Genomic DNA, 18,115 nt, shown 5'->3' on the forward strand with positions numbered 1-18,115 from the left:
AAAAAGTTTGTGGATTTTTTTATCTATGTTCATCTAAGACAGAATGAAGTTGAGAAAGTTGTTTCTAGCAAAGCTGTTATTTTATGAAGAATTATTAAAAAGTGTATTTTAGAAAATGAGTATGAAAAGTGCCACTGACACTGTGTTAAGTATTAGGGAAAAAAGTCCAAACAAAATAAAACAACAACAAACAAAACAAAAAACCAACCCTTGACTGCAAAGATTTCACATCTAATTGTAAAAATTACCTGTAAAAAGCACTACTAGGAAATATATGCAGTATAAATGGAAGAAGAGAAAGAACTGTCTATTAAGACAGTTCTTGAAAGAAGCTAAAGTTTTCCTGTCATATCTGGAGAAAGAGTGAAACTGAACTGAAAAACAAGATAGAAATATCTTCTTTCTTTAACAAATTTGTAACAGTTTTCAGAGAAAAAAAAAGATTTTTGCAAATTGTCTTCGAACTAAATAGTTAGAAACTATGTTTTCATATGTGAAGTTTTACCTCCCATTAGAGATTTTTTAATGTCTATCTATTATTATTCTTACAGATAAAATATTGCAAATAATAACCTAAATTTTAATTTTGTTATTTATGTAATTTTAATTAAATTTTATTAAATTTGTTTTGCATATGTGTAAGAATTTTTACATTTAATCCTAGGAGATGAAGGAATTTCACATACAGGTAGTATATGAATGAGTACAAATGAGTAAAAAAGTTTTTTTTTCAATTTATTAATTAATTATATATGACAAAATATTGGGAGTCTATGCTTAGTTTGATTAAGTGAAGAAATATTGAAATTTTATTAAAATTATAAGAAAATATACAAAGCCACTCCTGGAGTATTCAAGAATTTGGGATAACAACATTAAATATGGGAATGAATCAAGACTGAGAATTAACCTACAAGTAATTTTGGTAACCTATATAACTTTGTCACTTTATTTTTATTACCTCGCTGTATTTCTTTGTGTCTTTCTGTCTGTCTTTGTTTTTTTCAGACCTCTTCCCTCCCCATATACATGCATAAAAGTCTGCAGGTTTTACATATAAAATTATCAATGAAATTATGTGTGTATCAATAAGTTTAAATGTATTATATAATGTATAAACCTTTTAAAATGTGCTACTGACACTGGGTTAAGTATTAGGGAAAACAGCCCAAACAAAATAAAACAAAAACAAAACAAAACAAAAAACCAACCCTCAAGATCAAAGATTTCACATTTTGATTGTGAAGACTATCTGTAAAAAGTCATACTAGGAAATATATGGAGTATAAATGGAAGATGATTGAAGCAAGGAGGTATTGAGGATAGAGGAAGTGATAATTACTGGCAGTGATCTCCTGTAGAAGATGAATTTAAGCTGACTCTTGAAGGCATTAGAGGTATGAGACTCAGCCTGAAAGAAAGAGTATCATTGGTAAGGAGCAAGAAGAGTGATTAGTTGTGATAATATAGAGTAGGTCAAAGAGATTAAATTGTAAGCAGTCTAGGAACTTTTGAAGGGCTTTGAATTTCAAAGATTTTTATATTTTATTCTTGAGGTAAGAGGGAGCAAATGGAGTTTATTGAACAAAACTGCCCTTTAAGAAAATTATTTCAATAGCTGATTAGAAGATAGGGAAAAGAGATATTGGAATTAGGAAGATCTGTAAGAAATCTACTTTAATAGTCATGAATGAGGGATGAGGGGCCTGCATCAGTGTTGTAGTTATATAAATAGAAAGAATTAGACATATGTAAGAGAAGTTGTGAAATTAGAACCAACAAGATATGGGAAAAATGGTTTATGTTGAATGAGCATAAATTAAGAGTTAAATATACAGTTGTTCAAAGCATGGATAACTGAAAGTATAGAAAATCTGAAGAAAGGAGGATAAGAGATGGTGTTGGGGAAAGAAAATGGGTTCTGTTTTTAACATGTTTCAGATGTATACAAAAACATCATATACATATAAGTTTAAACAACAATATATACATACATATATGAATATGTATTTGCACATACACATACACACACACATATATAGTTATTTATAAATCCCTTTCTGGATCACAACCTTGTTGTGGTGGAGGAGTTTGCAGAGACCAATGAAACTGTGAGCTATGCTATTCAGTGTACCCAAGATGGATAAGTCATAGAAGATATAGTCCACGGAGTCTCAATGAGTCAGATCTAGCTGGATGACTGAGCAACAAAAACATATATTAAAAATATATATTTATATACATGAGTAGATGTATGAATAAATATGCATATTTATACTGTACATGTGTAAAGTATAAATATGTATGTATAGACACATGAATATTATTCATAGAACCTGTTATAGTTAAATTATTTAAGCAAATTAGTCCTATGAATAGCTTCACTGGCAAAAGAAATGACAGAGATGTGTATGTTCTAAATATTTTTTATCTAATATTGATGTTATTCTTAAATGTTACTTTGTAATCAAACAGCAACATTAATTACAAAATAGCCACTGGATGGACTAAAGTAGTTAAAAATACATTTTAAAGGCTCTGTGTCAGGCTGCTTTTAAATGCAAGCAGAACTAATAGTAAATGACAATTTTTCCCATCCAACTGACATTTGCAGTTACAGTTATTGTAAAGGTCCTCTTTTTGCCCCTTAATTACAGGCACAAGATGAGTCCCACACAAAGAGAGCCTTCCTTTGGAAAATGGAGTCATTAATGTGCAATTTTGTAGTTAATATTCTATCATCTCCAAGTAGATTTGTCCAGGTCTCTTTTCCCAAGGCTTTTTGGTTTAGGTATCCATAGCAACCCTGACTTATACTTCAAGAAAAGAGCTCAACTAAGCATCCCTTAGTGACTATCTTGTTGACTTAACAGGCTACAAATCTACCCAACTGAGGACTGGTTCCCTAAAAACAAAATAAACAAACCAAAACAAACAATCTTTTCAGTCAAGGGACACTAGAATATATAAACTCCTATCATAATAGGTAGAACTGAGAATTAAGCCCTCATCTTTTAAAGCAATAGCTATTACAGGTTAGTCATATAAGATAATAGAATTCGAGGAGGGGGACACTTACATGATCAAATTCCCTTAAGTATTAAGGAAAAATCAAATGATTGAAAACTGTTTTTAGTTATATGAAATATACAAATACATATTAAAAGATTTCTATGAAGAAAAAACAAAACAGACTCAAGAGAACATAATAACAATGTAAATGAAAAGATCACAAAAAAGAAATTATACTGAGTAATGGAATAGTCAATATATTCATGGAAATATAGCTTCTACCTTAAAACAGAAAGATGAGGGAAGACCAGGAAGATATTTTTAAAATAAGAAATGGTTTCTCCATCAGATGTTTTAGCTTAATTTGATTGGTTTTTTTTTCCATAATAGAGGAAGGAAGGAAATAACTATTACTGAACATTTCTATATGCCAAGTGATATGCAAAATGCTTTAAAAACATTATCTTATTTAACCCTCATAAAAATTTTTGTCTATAGGTGCCTATTTTACAGTTGAAGAACTTTAGGCCAGGAAAGGTTTAGTGACTTAACTTGGGTCATAGAGCTAATAAATGTTTGAGGTTAGATACGATCTGAGGCCTCCCTGATACTGGGACCATAGTTCTATCCACTCTACTACCTACCTGGAGAATTTCAAAGAGATAGGGAAAAGTGTCAGTGGTGAAATATAATGAAAATAAAGACATTAACAACATATTAAAAAAATACCTCTCTCCATATGTAAAAATTGTTTTTTAAAGTTTGATTAAAAAAAAAACAAACAAACAGGCACTACTTCTAAAAAAAGCTTGAAATTCTATTGAAGTTAGTCTTTGAAATTATCTTTTATGCATAATGCAATAAATGGCACACAGGAGATACTCACTTAATGTTTGTTAATGAACAGTATAAGAAGAATCAATATGATCCTCCCAGGAGCTTAATCTTCATTGTTAGACTGAAAGGGTTAGAAGGGTTTATTTAAATGTCAATAATTTACATGCTTATCTATGCTAAGTAAAGATATGATGCCTCTCAGACTTAGTCATAATTAATATTTACCTACTAGTACATATAACCTAAGACATTCACTATCAAAGCAAATAGAACAAACTTTCTTTTCTTACATTTTCTGTAACAATCTGAAAAAGGTCAGTATCTGTTACCATTACTCATTGCTACATGACATTCTCAATAGAGAAAGAGAAAACTGTGACAATGGCCATATGTTACAGTTGCTTTTATGGTAAATATTTTTTGCCATAGTATTATAGCAGGACTTAGAAACATTTAAGTTTATTTATGTTGCTTATTTTTGATATGTGCAATTGGATATTGAGCATTAGTTTTTTCCTTGTTAAAGCAATCTTAAGATCAAAATATCAGAGATCTAGAGCCAAAAGGACCAACTAAGACAATATCTCATTTTATAGATGAGAAAAATGAGGTTGAAAGGTCAAGTATCATGCTTAATATAACATATTTAGATTCATTATGCCATTTTGAGAGAGAAACAAAATAAAAGGGAGGCAGAGAGAGAAGATAAAAGACACTCAGAAAGAGACAGAAAGGCAGAGCAAGACAGACTCATAATTACACAGATACACACAGAAGGAAAGAAAGAAACAGAGAGGCAGAGACAGAGAGGCAGAAAGAGAGAGAGTGACAGAGAGACACACAGAGAGACAGACAGAGATAGACAGAAATAGATAGACCTCCAGAGAAAGAGGGGAGAAGGGTAAGCATCTCTTTTTGTAATCTAACACATTATTTTGGACACCATGGAAACTCAGTAGATGCGTTCAATTGCTCTGCATATCAAGTTTATGCCAATCCATCATTGTGCCATACAAATGATCTGTCAATGAAACATAAGATTTGGAAAATTTTTAAAAACAGGAAAGGTTTTGAATATGGTTCCAGTGTTAGACTATTTCTTCTCTCCAAGAACAAGTATAAATATGGGAAGTTTCATAGTTAGATGATTCATAAAATGGTGGATTTCCCCCCCTGTATTACTTGCTTTCAATTCTGTAGTGACAGTTACAGGTTAGTGGGAGAAAGGATAGAGGATATTATGAATCATACAATTCTTAAACTACCTATAAATATCATATTTTTATAAGCTTAATGTGGAACCTTTGTCCATTATGTTGGCTTTGTGCCTTTAAATATTGTCAATGATTTGGATTAAGGTATGGTCATGAAATATGCAGGCAACTCAAAAACTGAGATGGATAGATAATACTTTGTATAGCAGTCATAAAGAAAACTATATTGAAAAACTAACATCGGGCTATAGAAATCAACAGAAATAAATCTAAAATATATATATATTTAAAACATTTTCCCCTTTTACTTTTGTAAACATTAGTTGTTAGTCAAAGAGTTTTTTTTTTTTAAACATCTACTATTTATCCTATTTATCAGGCACTGAATCCCCTTCTGAGTGATGAATATTGTTATAACTATTTGTTATGATGAATAAGTTTAGAAGAATTAGCTGGCTAAACTTGGAAAATCTTAACAGGGGCATTTAAGGAAGTCTTTTATTTTTTAACTAAGGAGTTGTCATCTTAAGCATTGCCATAACAACTAATGGACTATTCTTCCCTTGGCTTTTTTTCTCCCTTTAGGTCTGGAGGTATAAAGAAAAGCAAAAAAAAAATGTACCTAATATTAAGAGGTTCAGGATTAAATGTAAATAATAATGTACACATTATGACCTATACAGAATAAATTGATCCAGAAAGAAGGTTATTAAGATTTAGGAAATATTTGCAGAAAATGGATTTAAACTCATACTTGAAAGTAGTCAGGGAAGCTGGAGAGATAGCCAGTAAAAGGACACAGAATTGGGTGGGATATTTTTAGAGAGAAACAACAAAGAGGCCATCTACCACTGGAAGAAAGTGTTTATGGAGGGGAACAAATGTAGGAAATTTTGTATAGTAGTATAGTAATGTTTGATTAAGAGCTAAACAAATGATTTTATTATTTGATCCTGAATGTAATATTTTTATTCTGTTTATTTCTCTTGTTCTATCTCTGTGAAAATTTTTTACATAAGGGGTTTATATTGAATATTCTTTAGTGTCATTATTTAAAACAACATTTGATTTAGCTTGTTTCTGTCATTTCCTAAATATGCTTGTATATATATATATGTATATAGACATAGATGTATATATATATATATATATATACATGTATATAGACATAGATATATAATATCCTTCTCTGTAAAAATCATTTTTATAACAATGAATTTTTAAAAGACTTTTTTTCAGGGACACTGAATATTAGTCAACACTTCAACCACATTGAAAATTACACACTATTCCACATCTGTTTTAGTATTTTGCAGTCATAGTCTCTTACCTCTGCAGTGAAGAAAAGGGGTACATTTTTATATATTTTCTTTGAGCCCAATCTCAGTCACAATTTTACAACATCCAGTTTCACTTGTAATATTGTTGTTCTTTCCAATTACATGACCATGGTCTTAGTGCATATTATTTTTCTTGATTTTAACTATATATAAAAGAACTAGCAAATTATTTATAAATTTGGAATTAATAATTAATTAATACCTGAAATACAGAAATTATTATTTAAATTTAGAAAGAAAAACAAAGGCCTTTAAAACGTTTATGAGACAAATTTGCTCTTAGTACTTGAACCAGGCAAGAACGAAACAAGAAGGGGAACTAAGCACTAATATCATGAATGAATATCAATTTAAAAATTGCAAATAAAACTCTGGGAAAAGCCTATGACAATATTACTATTAGCAAATTGGGTTTCTGAGGGATATATGAGGATGTTTCAGAATGAGTGCCGTACCTCCTTTATTTTACCTTTTCCATTAGATCATGTTTAGCTGGTCTTCTAGTAAAATATAATAAAGTTTAGTTTGAGTTTGTTTCTAGATGTAAATGATGAGAATTATGGATTCTCCCCACTTTGGAGCATGCACAAATATCCTCTATTTCTTATTGACTATACTGACTCAGATTTTACCCTGTCATCACTAAAATTGGTTGGTGAGCCAGAACACTGAATATATACTAAAGGGGAAGGGGAAATCTCTACCCATATAGGCTCTTGTCAGCTCCAAAGTGTGAGAACTATCCATGGGTATTCTGATGTGTTCAGTTGGAAAAAGAAGCTTGTCACCTGGTGACAAGCTGTGAATTCATGGCTTTCCTTGTACCTATGCAAAATATAGGGCTTCCTTCTGCTTATATCTTCTTTCCTTTGGTATATTATGTGAAATCTCAAAAGGCAGCTAGTATTTCCTCTTTCTTTGACATTTTAACAGTAGGATTGTGGCTACTACAGTACTTGCTATAGCAACAACAGAAGAAATACTTTGAAATGGAAAGATTTGCTCACAGAGAAAGTACTGGAAATATAAGAGTCACTTGGTGTTAATCAGATTGTCCTCAAGAAAGGCGAAACATAAAATGGTCAACTAGCAGCCCTTAAATATGGTATATATAAATAGGAATAGAAATACTTGTGAATAACATATTGAGTTATAATATTGATAACTATTCACATCTTAATTTTTCAAATGTAGACAGGCAAGGTGTTGTGCTTACTAGGGAGCAGGGTAGAAAAAGGAGCTAGATTTCATGTGGGAAACTGTAAAATGCTTTTGACGATTTCAAACACAAGCCATTTAAAAAATACAAATATTCTCTTAGTAATTATGTGTGGATAAAAATAGTAGAATATAACAATCTCTGAGTGAGTGAGACTCAAAGGAAAATGGAAAATTGGATGGTGAAAGTGAAGAAAAGATATATAATATATGTATCAGGAAATATATGACTAAAAAAGAAAGTGGGCTAGTTGTATAGCAAGAATTAAAGTTGTATGGTCTGAATATTGCTCTGGTACCTACCTACTTTTAAAAGACAAAGAATACTGTCTCTACCACTGGATATATACACTATGGAGATTTTGTTAGAGGATATGGAAAAGAATTGTCCAAAATGAAAAGTTGCAGATATAAGAAAATTAGCACCCTCTGTGGTAGGTATCACATTGAAAAGATCGTGGATCTATTGAAGTTTTAAAATATTAAGATTAAGATCAATATAGAACTTTATTCCCTAAACTCTATGAAGTAGATAGTTCAAATATTATAATTTTACTTTTATAAAAGAGGAAATGCAATGTCAATGAAGTTGTTACTTGATCAGGTAATATATCTAGTATACACCCTGCAACTAGGTCTTTTAATTAATTAATTAATACTCTTTCTACTATCCTATAAAATATCCATCCTCATTGATATTCCTTGTAGTTAATATTAAGAATATTCTAAGTGGTTTTCTACAACAATATTAAAAAATAATTTTCTATTAAAAGCATAAAATTATATTTAAGACAGAATTATGTGAAATATGGTACATTGGGAAAATCACTAGGGAGTCATAGATTTTTTTTTCAGGTATTTGATCTGGTGCTTACATCATTGTAGCTATCTTCTTTTTTGACATTATAATTTTAGTTTATTTTGGGAAAGACAGATTTAAATTGGCTTCTCTAAGTATCAGACTAGGACAAAAATAGCTTTAAAAAAGTAGTTAATATGCTTAACTTTAAAATTCATTTTTTCAAGATTATTTAAAACAACAAATGCAAACATCAAGATAAATATGTAAAAATAAATGTAAAGAAAGTCCTATTAAAAAACAATAACAACAACAACCAAAAAAAAAAAAAAAAAAAAAAACAACATTAACTCCACTCCATAAAAACCTTTGTTATATTGTCAGTTCCTAATGGTTCTCTTTATTTTTTTTTAAATTTAGATCTATTTATTTATATATTTAACATTTCCCCATTACATTCAAAACAATTTTTTTTTAACATTTACTTTTAAGATTTTTGAGTTCTGGGGCAGCTAGATGGTGCAGTGCATAGAGCACCAGCCTTGAATTCAGGAGGACCAGAGTTCAAATCTGGTCTCAGACACTTAACACTTCCTAGCTGTGTGATCCTGGGCAAGTCACTTAACCCCAGCCTCAGAAAAAAAAGAAAAAAAAAAAAGATTTTTGAGTTCTGAGTTCTCTCCTTTATCCCCAACTACAATTAAGAAACTACAGGTGAAGTTATGTAAAACATTTCCATAAAGTCAAGTTGTGAATGAAAACATAGATCTCCCATCCTAATGAAAATAAAAAACTCTCAAGAAAAATTAAGTTAAAAACAGAACATAGAGAAAAAAAATGCTTCAATCTGTATTCAGACATAATCAACTCCTTCTCTGGGTATGAATTGGATTTTTTTCACCCTAAGTCCTTCAAAGTAGTCATGGATGATTGTATTAATGAGAATAGCAAAGTCTTTTATAGCTGGTCATCCCAGAGCATGGCTATTCCTTTTTACACTACTAGATTTCACTTTGTTTGTGGAAGTTTATGCAGGCTTTTTTTTTTTCCTGAGAGGGTCCTGGTCATCATTTCTCAGAGAACAATAATATTCCATCATAAACATATACCACAGTTTTAACTCTTTCTAGGTTCTCTTTGGTGTCTCTGGGCTGAGTGGTCTGGAAGTCACCAATATTGCCCGGATTTGGGGGTCATGAGTAGGCTGGAGTTGGACTGGTGTGTCTTGCATTGGGACGGCATATTGGACTCCCATCCTGTTGTCACAAATCTTTTTTGCTAGGCTTCTAACTTGCCTTCTGTTGGCAAATGTTCTACTCCCATCTTTTTGGGAGTTCTGATGCTCTAAAATTTTAGCATCATTATTTAAAGGAATTTGGGGAGAGGCTGGGCAAGAACTTGCATCTTGGCTCCATCAATCAATATAACTATCAGTGACTTTGGATAAATATCTGGGCCTACCTCAATTTCCTAATATTTAAAAGGCCAGACTTCCCCTCTCACTGAAGAAATTTTATGAAATCATATCATAGCATTTAAGTAGGGAAAAAATTAAGAGTGAAAATATGTACAATAAATCCCTCATTTCTTAGCTGAGAATATGAGGATCACTGAGGTTAAGGAATATGTTCAAGTTTACAAAGTTAGTTGTGATTAAATATTTCATAAATTTAAAATTTCAAATTTTTAGCATTTAAGAAATTTTAGAAACATTTTCCATAAGGTAAAAATCACAGTGTGTCTTCCTTTAGATTTCAATGTAGTCTAAATCCTCTGTTACTATTTTTAAAGGGTATAAATGAGGCATTTGCTTTAGGTAATATTATTTAGAATGAAATATTCTAAATTACCTTCTAGTCATGATTATAAAAACCATGCTAAGTAATAAAACAGGATTTTTAATTACTTTGCTTTTACCATCTGCCCAGTAATGCTGAGCATAATCTTCCTTCTACATGTAAGATTTAAGAACCCTGACTGAAATTTAAGTTAAGCCACTTTAGGTATTTTAACTTCATCAAATCCAGAAAGCTTCAGGCTCCATGCATGATGAGGAAGCTGCCAATGAGAACTGAAAGGAAAAGGCAAGTTGGAGATTTGAATAATTAAAAACAAAATCAAACCAAAAAACCTTATTCTAAGGTGCCATGATTTCTATTGTTTCCACTAAGACAAAACATTTGTAGCTTGTGATTGCATCCATGCAAAGAAGCGCATATTATGATTATGATTTGTTCTATTTATTGATGAAGTTGCCTAAGCTTAGAAGATTGGTTATGAAACTCAGGGCTACATTTTGTGATGTTGAGTTTTAATTGTTTACTTATGATCTCTGAGTCTAAAAATAATTGTGTATTCTTGGTAGTAAATTAATCCTGTCTTTCTGGAATACTTTAAGTGACATCACTAGTATGATCACTGAAAAAACTTGAAATCATCTTTTGATTCACTTATTTCTATCACAAACATTTAATAATCCTTCTTAGATGGGTATTCAAATATATTTGTATGTCATTTTTTCACTGGGGAGAAAGAAACAAAATAGTCCTGAAAAGAGAACATTTAATTCTTTGAGATGTCAAAATATTTCAAACACAGTAGAGAGCAGGGCATCTAATTAGATTAACTACATAAACATTAACTGGTACTAATAATATTTTAGTAACTTCATACCAATAGCACAATGGAAATAATGTGTCTAGAAATTAAATAGGTCCAGTTTTATAGATCACATAGGGAAAATGTGATGATTAATTAATCAATTTAAGTCAATTAAAATATATTTAGTGCCTACTTGGGTCAAGTATTATGCTAGTTGCCAGAGATAAAATACTAAAGTTGATAGATCAGAGGGAGATCAGTAGACGTATATTATTAAATGTATGCCATGTGTAAGTACTGAAATACAAAAAGAGACAAAAGGATTTTATAATCTAAAGAGGGAGACAATGTGCCCAGAAAAATATACATAAAGCAATATTGCACACGCACACACACACACATAAACCCATACCCATGCACACATACACACATACATGCACACACACACATACATACATATATTTGATCTTGTAGACAGTAGGAAGCCATTCCATTAGTATTAATTGAGTAAGAGGATGAAATGATCAGACAGAAAATAGCTAGCTTTTACATAGTACTTTAAAGTTTCCAAATTGCTCTACATATTTCATCCTCACAATAATGATGTTATTATTATCTCCATTTTTCAGATAAGAAAAACTGAGCTGAGAAAGTTTAAGTGGTTTTCCTAGTTAATAGATATCTATGGTAAGGCTAAAACTCATAGCTATCTGAATTCAAGTGCATCACTCTATTTACTATGTTGACCAACTAAAATAATTGTATCTTATTCCCCAAAAGTGTTTAAATTGTACTTGGAAAATGAACTCTCTATGTAGATTAGTAAATACAAGGTAAATTTAAATAGTAAGAGAACATTAATAACTGAGGGGAATAAGGGAGAACTTGCTTGAGAGAACATGACACCTGAGTTGAATCTTTTACAATGATAGTACTGGGAGGCAAATATGTAAAAATGGTGCAAACTTTTAGGTATGGGAAGCTGCTTGTACAAATACAAAGAGATGAGAAATGAAATACCAAGCCGAGAAACAGCTAGAAGTCTAGGCTAACTGTTTTGTAGTGTGTATAAAGGATACTAATAGAGTGTAAATAGAAAAAGGTAAATCGTATTCTAAAGGTGGCATGCCTTAAAACCTAGGCTTAGATATTTGTAGTTTATCCTAGAGACAATAAGGAGCCATTGACAATCTTTGAGAAATATGGCATATTGGAAAGATTACTACACTTTAAGAATTTATCTTTTTTCCTGTAGAGGATTTTATATATGAACTTACATATTTAGCAGTCATGATATGTAGTTCATTTATCTTTTACATTGCTCTGAGGCTTGTGAGTAGGAAACGTGGTCAAGTAAAATAATTCTACACTTGCTGTCAGGAGGGCTCTGTTTAAGTCTCCAGATCTGGCACTGTATGTAATTCACATGACCTTGAATAAGGCATTTAATCTTTTTGAAATTCATTTTCCTTTTGTGTAAATTAGTGATAATAACTGCTCTGCCCATATGACAAGGTTGTATTGAAGGAAGTGTTTTGTAAATTATAGAGTTATACAGATATATGTACTTATATAATATTCACATATATGGCATATCTACAGCAGCTAGGTGTTGCAGACTTTTGATCCTTGTTGTTACAAGGCTCAGAATTTGTTACATCTTCTTAGTACCTTAGATGAATATGGATCCTTTTTTGGTTAGAAGTATTGCATGTGATTCTTTGGGACTGTTGCGTCTACATTTTTGGAGGCTGGGCTGACCTCATGATATAGTTTCATGTCAGCATAACAAAGTATGACCTACTTCCTGTATGTGTCACAAGCATTCAGGATTCAAATTATGATAACTCCACAACACACAATACCCAAAATAATGTCCGTGCAACATCCCAAAGATTGTAAATTCCTTGAGGATAGAGTGATAGATAAGTATAGGTATATACACACATATACCTATACATTTATGTATATGTATACATGCACATGTGTATACATATATGTATGTATTTAATTTTTACTTTGTATTCCTGTGACTTGGGCAGTACTTTATCCAAAATAGGTATTAAATAAATGTTGGCTAAATTGAGTTGATTTAAACAGTAATAATAATAGCTAGCATTTCATAGGCTTTAGGATCTGCAAAAAAGTTTTGCATTTGTTATATTATTTGAATTGAACTATATTTTTTAAAAATTTTGACCTTAAATTGTTAGGATTATAAGGTGAGAACTCAGGTTGTCTAAACAATTCTCTCGCTCAGAATTCACACCTTTGGTTCAGGCCTTTGAAAGGAGTTCACACCTTTGGACTTCTAGGGAGAGTTTACATGTTTAAAAGAGTTTGCACCTTTAAGAGGAACAAGTTCATTGGTTGAAGTATTTCCACAGGCCCCGTTGAGTTCTCACAGGCCCATTCTCTGGGAGGATAAAAGAGGCAGCATTGAATCTGGAGAGGAGTCTGGCTGGGAGATTGAGTTGAGATGGCGGTCTGGAAGGACAACTTAGTGATGACCAGAACTTTACATTAAATTACAATTATTTTCCTGGTGGCCTGCATTTGTTCTTTGTAAGCACTGAAAAATAAGTTGACCAAGTATCCCTTGAAATTATGTTTCTTATGTCCTTTGGATCCAGAACAAAATTAAATTTTCTTTTGTTTTCCCCTTCTGACAGAAGTTATCTGTGAATCATCCTTTCATTTTAAAGGACATTAATGTTAATGCCCCAGGCACCAACAAATTCCGGAAGTAGAGAAGGCACCTGGAAGGGGAAGCAAAAGCACACTGCTGCAGAAATTCTTTTGGATCTCAAAGAAGACCAAAGTACTTGAAAGTTTGGGACTATCCTACAGGATCAAAATGGTAGTTGGAAAGAAAATAAAGATTTTTTGAAAAATAAAATAGAAAAAAATCTTTACCACATTTATTTAAATGAGAATTTCGTTGTCTACAGTCTGAAGATATAAGGATTAAGGGAGATGCTGCCAAGTATTGCAAAGGAAAGATTTATTATCAGTAAATGTTTGATTTATATACCTATATATTTGAAATAACATAAAAAATTGTTGGGAGAAAAGGAGTTGTAAGTATAAAAAGTTTAAGAAGCTCTTTTAGACTGTTGTTTTCATCATTTCATCATTCTCATTTAAAGAAGATAGTCTTTTACCAAAAAAAAAAAAAAAAAAAAAAAAAAAGCTAGACTATAAGTATAATTTAGTTTCCACAATTTGTAGTAAATGGAGTCTAGAAAACTTGATTCTAATTGTAAAATTTATACTACTATCAATTTCAATGCTTTGCCCTCTGATTTCTGATCTTATCACTAACATAAAACTGCTCTATCCAAAAGTTTGAATTATCTTTTAATTACTAAACCACCAACAATTTTGCAATCCTTACTCTTCTTGACCTCCTCCCCACACTTGCCTTTGCTGACCACTTTCTCCTCTTCTCCCCTTATGTCCTCTGAAGTTTTATGAAACTTTTTTTTCTCTATTCTATATTCTTATGTGTCTTACTGTTCTTTTTCACTTTCCTTTGTTGGATCATCATTATTGCACAACAACTAACTGCAAAATTTCCTTAAAGATCTGTCTTAGATCATCCAATCTTTTTTTTTTTGTACTATTCTACTTGATGACTTCATCACTTCCCTTAGATTCAGTTATTATTTCAATGCAGATGACTCCCAAATCACAATATTCTGTGCTACTGTTTCTGCTGAGCTTCAATTCAATATCAAAAATCACCTATTAAACATTTCAAATTAGATGTCATGTAGACATATCAAATTTAATGTCTCCAAAACATAAGTTGTTATCTTTCTTTCAAACTCCTCTTCCAAAGTTGCTCATTATAGTCATGGATGAATTTCTTATAAAAGCAATAATTTGTTTAATTTTGTGATGGCAGTGGTCATGTGTATATATATATATATATATATATATATATATATATATATATATATATATATATATATATATATATATTTACTGATACTAGGTTGACAGAGATATCAGACTTTCTCCAAATGAAGCAGATTGAGCAACTTTCCCTACTTTTAGTCAATTTATTGAATAAATGGTAGATTTCCTGACATTTGTATATCTTTTCATTGATTTCATTGATCCCTTTAGTTTTGTTTTTAATTCTGTGTGTGTGTGTGTGTGTGTGTGTGTGTGTGTGTGTGTGTGTGTGTGTGTGTTTTAAGGAATACATACTGTTCCAAGGGACCATGCAAACATTATAGAAACTATTTTAATGACCTAGAGACTCAAATTGCAGTGACTGTTAATGTAGAGGGAAGTTAAGCATTTTAGGAATCATTCAAGCCTCTTGGTTTTCAGACATGGGAGAATGCAAGAAAATTACAGTTAATGTTATCTCTCAAATTATACAAGAAACAAGACTTCCTTAATTCAAGAAATAATAGTGGTTAGCTTATTTCCACTGTCTTCAAACTAACTCCTATTTGACACTAATTATCAATTAAACTCTATGTAGTCAGGCAGAATCTGGGGGCAATATTAGGGATGTTGCCTTAATTACTTGAATATTGCAGGATAAACCTAGCTTATCTTCCCTGCTTTTTGACTGAGATAGAGTGAACCTAAGGTGCTGAACAAGTCCTGCTTTACTTTTAATCAATGCAATCTAACATTCATTTATGTTTATACTCTATGCAAGATACTGTGCTAGATTCTGAAAACATAAAGCAAAAAAAATGGAAAATGAAGTAATTTTATGAAATAGTCTTATATGAAATACATCAAAATACATACTTCTATTTTCATTATGTAAAACAGCATATATATTTATGAATATAGTATTACTAATGATCCTATCATCCTTTTTGCTACTCAGCTTTATAGTCTCATTATCTTCATTAACTTCTTAACTGATCAGTTGCCAGATATAGTTATCTGTACAAAATTTCTAAGAGAGACACTTTTCTCCTTTCATGGAACAACCACTCCACCCTGGTTCATGATTTTATCACTACTTACCTGGATTATTAAAATAACCATCTGAATAGTTTTTTTTTTTTTTTCCATTCAAGTCTCTCATTACTTCTATCACTCTGCACCACATAGTTACCAAAGGCTATTTTCCTATGGCTTAGAGTTAAACATATCATGCTGTATAGCCTGTAGTCCCATTCTCTCTCCATAAAATCCAGTGACTCCCTATGACATCGATGATCAAAAACAAACTTCTCTGTGTGGCATTTAAAATTCTTCATAATTAGTTGGCTCCTATTAACTTCCTAGAACATACTGGAACTATGGTCTATCCATATTGGTTTACTTACTGTTCCCTATATGCAATGGTTCATATCTTTGGTCCTTGTTTTTCTTTTTGCTGTGCTCCATGCCAGCAACATTTTCTATCCTCACATGTGACTTCTGGAATCTACATTTTCCTTCAGGATTTAGTGTTATTTCTGAAAAGTTATCTTGTATTTGATTTGTATGAGAATATTCTTCTTGTTTATGATAGATAAATAGGTATATAGGTTGATCTATTTATATATCATTATCTACCTATTTATCCATTAATCAATTTTTCAGGATACATATTTGAATTTTTTTATTTTGATATTTGATTTGTACAAGATTATTTTACTTGATGTTTTATATGTATATATACATGCACACATTATAGAGTATGTATATATATATTCATCTTTAGACACAGACATACAGGTTTACATGCACATATATGAATGCCCACTTACATATGTATCAGTAAAACATTGCTATGCTTGATATGTAATTGATTTACATATATGTATGCCTGTGTGTTTACATATACACATGTGAATGTATGTGTGTCATCTTTCCTACCAGAATAAAAGTTCGCCAAAGGCAGGGAATATTTCCTTTTTTTTTTCTATCTCCAGAACTCAGTGCAGTTCCTGACACAGTAGACATTTAATAAATGTTTGATTGAGTAATTCCAATTCCATATACTTTGTAAGGGAGTTTCCCCAAAATAAAATGAAATGAATAAGTAGGAGAGGAAAGGGAAAGAAGGCAATAAGCAATGTATTTTAGAAATTGCACAGGATTTGAATCCAGAAAATTTAGGATTATTATCTATGTGACAAATCATTAATCTCTTCAAGTCTCAGTGTCCTCTACTTTAAAGTGAAGAAGTTGATCTTGATGCTTGATTATTGATTCCTGATCCCAAAATTTTGCAAGACTCAAGCTATTTAAACAAGGCTGTTTCTTATTTGTCAGTATTAAAAATGGAAGGAAAGTCAATTTATGATATTAGAATTTGGCAAAAAATGGATGAAAGCATATGGGTAGGAGTTCTTTTTCATTAATGATAACAAAGAACAAAAGGGGAAATAATTTTTTAATGTGCTGTTCAGTTTCTTATACTTGAGGAAAGCATTCTATTCTGTAGGGATTTACTCAAGCCGGCCAAACTTTATGAGACTCTAATGAGGATCTTATCTTGTCTAAACTAGACATGTGATTATGTTTTAATGGTAAGGGAGATAGAAAACTAGTTGTCTGTGACCAAATTATTTTACTATCTGACGGCTGTTTAGTGATGTGTTATGAGATGAATTGTGAGTCTCAGTTCCTAGGAGACATTGTATTGAGACCTCTGAGGCTTGAGACCTCTAATGACTATGAATGCATATTGGTGGATAATAATAGTAACATCCTCTTTTTTTCTGTCTAACATGATTGATTTTTTTTCTCATTAAACATATGGCTATGAAAGGGCCATGGAGCAAAATGAGTTTATATACTAAGTGAGTGAAACATTATCACTTTTAACAATTAGATCAAAGGAATGCTGCTTTAAAATTTATCTCTTTTGGATTATCATTTGAAAAAGTCAAAAAAGCAGTTTAAGTATAATTTTTGGATTTTCCTTTGCTTGAAGTGGCACATAGTAGGTATTTAATAAATGCTCATTGAAATTAATTGAATAGAGCAAATATTTCTCTGCTTACTTTCCATAGTTATCCAATTAGGACTGGGAAAATTGTTTGTAATGTAGTTCTCTTTGTTATTTTCACTAGCAAATAAGAGTAGGATCTTGATCACCCTAGAATTATTTATTTGTTTTG

The 18,115-nt window shown here is 31.2% G+C and overlaps 1 pseudogene; it reads right to left on the reverse strand.

Annotated features, from left to right (window-relative positions):
• The window catches only part of LOC141540697 (N(G),N(G)-dimethylarginine dimethylaminohydrolase 1 pseudogene), a 72,029-nt pseudogene that overhangs the window by 1,521 nt on the left and 52,393 nt on the right, over positions 1-18,115 (reverse strand).

This window comes from Sminthopsis crassicaudata, chromosome 4 (genome assembly GCF_048593235.1).
Source record: "Sminthopsis crassicaudata isolate SCR6 chromosome 4, ASM4859323v1, whole genome shotgun sequence".
Lineage (NCBI taxonomy): Eukaryota > Metazoa > Chordata > Mammalia > Dasyuromorphia > Dasyuridae > Sminthopsis > Sminthopsis crassicaudata.